Here is a 4,290-nt window from a genome sequence, read left to right as displayed (position 1 = left end):
TCTTGGAAGGCACCAAAGCTCTTCTTCTATGACCAATAAGGGGGAAATGACACAGAAAGCCGAAAATAGCATTTCTACAAAAGGGGAAATGTTGACAAGATGGAGGAGGAACATTCCTCAGAGGCTAGCCAGAGGCCGAGGCCTCATTTACCCTGACTGAGACACCCTCAGCTTTCAGGTGTCTGCTCTCAGCCTAAGAGTGGCAAAAGCTTGGCTCACTAAGTCCCCATGTTATATATCAGAGAAAGCCCTGCTCGCTAAGGTCTCTACCCAAGCAGAAAGCTGACTTTCTAGTTTTCCATGTCTGCTCTGGCCCTGAGTACCTGCATGCCTTGTCTAGCTGGGATAAGACTAGAAACAGCCATTGTTGAGGAATAAATGCTCACACCAGCCTGAAGCTTTAACCCCACCACCTCAAGACACAGCAGCTCCTCCACCGGATACCTTGTCAGAACATCCTACCCACTGCTCCTGACACATACGTCAATTTCTCTGATACAGGTTGGCTTGAGCTTCACTTCTTCCAGATTCAGCCTGACTGAGAGCAGCCCAAGATCCCGAGAATTGATCTTTCTTTCATGTGGCAACCTTCCCTTGGCTTTGCCTGGGCATTCACACAGGGGCACTGGATACCCTTCGGCAGGTTGTGTCATGTGTACAAGGCGTGTAAATCATCACAGCCACCAAGACACACGTGCTCTCTTCGCTGGGATGCCAATATTCATTCACAGCTCCCCTCCAAGAGCCTACCACATACATCCCAATCTTCCCTCGAAAAGTGACTACAGGAGAAACTGAGGCAAAGGAACATAGATAGAAAGAGAAAGTGGGGAATGATGATGCTACTCCATTGTGATGGGATTACATTCTGACAAACCCACAGTAAAGACTCATTGAGTAATCTAATCTACCAAAGTAGTAAGACATCACACCTAGGGTAGCAACTCCTGCGATACTGTTTTATGATAAGACAACGGTGTCACTACCTCCCTTTGTCCAGTGGCTTGAAAGCTGACCGCACTGCAAAGTACTGACCTAGAAAAGATGAAAATGAAAAGCCTGATGTACTGTTTCTATTGAATACAAATGCTCTCACGTCATCTTTAAGTCATAAAATCACACACAGAGCACTCCTAAATAAGAAAGTCCTACAACCACGGTCTTGTTTTGCGTTGGACCTTCTGCCATCTTCCATGCCTACCCCAGGTATTTGTGTACATATCCAGAGAAACCTTAAGACCTTCTGCAGGAAGTACGTTCATCCGTGAAATGTCTAGAAAAAGACCAGAACAGACTAGTTTTTCAGAAACAGTCTTGATTCATGACTCTTGTACTGGTATGACAATTTAACATTTGCCCCAGACAGAAGTGTCTCAATTTAGACAGTGTGTATACCATCCAACTACCCATAAAACACAAGTGGCCTGCCCAGTGGCTCAGGGCCACTCCTTTGGGGAGTTGTCCTTGCAGAGCTGCTCATGTCTCCTGTCCTTTGCCCTTCCACCCTTCCCTAATCCTTTTTTGAGACATTCTAAATTCTAGAGAAAAGCCCCACCTACATGTCTAGGATGTTAACTGCTAAGTAACCCTTTCCATATACAGAAACCAGACCATCTGGTGACCTTTGGAAGGCCTGTCTTCAGTCTTCTACATACCTGACAACATTCAGCATATAAACCAATGTGAGGTTAAACCTGCAGAGTGCATGTCTAACTCCAAGGAGCTATAGTGCTTAGGGGCTGCACTGGCATCCGATCCTCGGCAGAGCAAATAGCCGATTGCTTATGTTGCCCAAAGGGACCTTGGGGACTTTGCTTTCCACCAGATGTTTGTGTCTCAAAGTCACGATGTCTTCACTCTATGCTTCAGAGAAGTACATGGGTGCCTCTGGGAAGCCCCAGAGAGCCAGGAGCCAGGGTTTACACCAGCCAAGTCATCATGGCTGTCTACCATCTGACATTAGGGCCAAGGCAGAATCAAACTCAAGTTCCCTAGTAACAGATCAGAGAAACAGGGCCTTCTCAACATGAATGTGGAAAGCTCTGAAGACATGGAAACTGAGAAGCCACTCACCTCCAGTGGCTTTGGGGTCAAATAAATCTCCAGTTGTGATCCCCTGGACAGGTTGTGAGCCTTGGCTTTCCTCATGCTCACCAACAAATGCTACACCCTGTCAAAAAGCAAGTAAAATAAAAATAGCTAGAGGAACGACCAACAATGGGGTGCGGGCCACTGCCACACCACCTCCAGTAGGATCTGTGTGACAAGTTCCACAGACTGAGACAATTAACCTCAAAAGGGGGAGGCCTCCTGGAACCGGTTGTGGAACTCTGCCGGAGAAAAAAACATTGGAGCCATAGTTCTCATGGTAATCTCTCTGTTTTGTTTTCTCTTACTCCTTTTCTTATTTATATGTTCCTGGTAGCCTAGGTCAAAATCTTAAGCGAGAATAATGGGTAAGAAACCATCCCTAGAGATGGGGCCACTAACATGACCTTATCCCCAGGGAAACCTTTACTTTCTAAATCATTTATAAAACTATTATGATATATAAAAACTTTCCCAACAATAAAATTTCATATGGCTACATGTGTGTCATCAGAGGTGGGTTTTGGTATATGGTAAAGAAAGCCTTAATTAGAAAGAGTTAAAATAGTTTAAATTTATACATTGAAGATTTATAAAAAATCAGGTACTAGATGTTAAATAATAATTGACCATGGGGCTGGAGAGTTAGTTCAACGGTTAAGAACACTGACCGTTAAAGATTTATTAACCTGCTCCTGGAAATATGCCACTAACTTTGGATGACATTCCCCCCTTTTAGAATTGTTATATTTTGATGATTTATAATGATGTTAATGCTTGAAAGATTTTTGTGCTTTACTGTGCCAAATGATTTTTGTTGGTATTTGTGATTGTTTCACTCAATATAGTTTCTAAGAGACACAATGTTTGGTTTTCTCATATATAAAATCCCCTGCTTGAGAGCTACAAAATGCACTCAGATTCAAACTTCCTCTGTGTTTGTCACCACCGAATCCTTACCCACCTAGCTTCGAGGACCCTCATTCCAGGGACCCCCATACCCGACTGGGGTGGCTCACGGCAGGCCATTGAAGTGTTTCAAAGAAAAACAAAGGAGACACACGCTAGGTGACACAGGCCTGCTCACCACACGGTCCCCGCCCGATGCTGTACAACTCTTCTTCCTCCTTAGAGAAGTCTTGTGGACCTCCAAGCCACCCAGGGTAGAGCTGTAAGGGTAGGTTAGGACCTCCCATCTCTTAGGGTCAGAAAAAACTTGCTAACTCTTATCTCCTGAACACTACCTTTCAAAAAGCAAAAATGCAAGCATCATGAATCCCAATCCAGTAACTCAGAGAGGGTGAGAGAGCAGCAGCAGCAACTTATTGTTCAGTAATACAACCATAAACATCATTCAACTAAGCAGCTACTATGAGAATATACGTATATGAAAATATGCATATATGTGTGTATGTGTGTATATGTATGTGTATATGTGTGTATATTTGTGTTTACACACACACACACATACACACACACACACACACACACACACACACACATGCCTATACTTTTCCATACACATCAATAACTGGGCATTGGAAATCCAGACTAAGCTTTGAGAATATCAGTTGCTGGCTCACCTGCTTACCTAGCCAAGTAAAGGTCTACTCCATTTATTGTTTCTCGAGAACTCTTGCTGTAGATCTATTGTGATAAGAGAAACCCTGGTGTTGCAAAGCCACTCCTTTGGGGAGTTGTCCTGGGTAGAGTGTACCAACTCCTCCTGCCCTGTGAGGTTCCTTCCCTTCCCTAAGCACTTTATCTCCCTCCCTCCCTCCTTTTTGCCCAGCATTCTTAATCCCAAAGATAAGGCCACCACAATGGTTAAGATGTTAACTGATATATAATCTTTCATCAACTTTACAGAACCTAAAGTGTCCAGTGACTCTTTTCCCCATCTTTAGTTCTATGCATCAGCCAACAGAAATCATGTAAACTGAGGTAGGTATTAACCTTCAGAAACATTCTATGTCATGCTAAAGAGAATTACAGGAGCTAGCATCAGGGGGTTCAGGACCATTTTGCTGTGTAGGAAAGAAGGAGGAGGAGGAGGAGGAGGAAGAGGAAGAAGAGGAAGAAAAGGAAGAATAAGAGGAGGAGGAAGAGGAAAAAGAGGAGGGGGAGGAGGGGGAGGAGGAGGAGGAGGAGGAGAAAAAAGGAGGAGGAGGAGGAGGAAGAAGAGGAGGAGGAGAAGAAGAG

This window comes from Mus pahari, chromosome 15 (genome assembly GCF_900095145.1).
Source record: "Mus pahari chromosome 15, PAHARI_EIJ_v1.1, whole genome shotgun sequence".
Taxonomy (NCBI): Eukaryota; Metazoa; Chordata; class Mammalia; order Rodentia; family Muridae; genus Mus; species Mus pahari.
The sequence above is the reverse complement of the archived record's forward strand: the minus strand, read 5'-3'. Positions refer to the sequence as shown.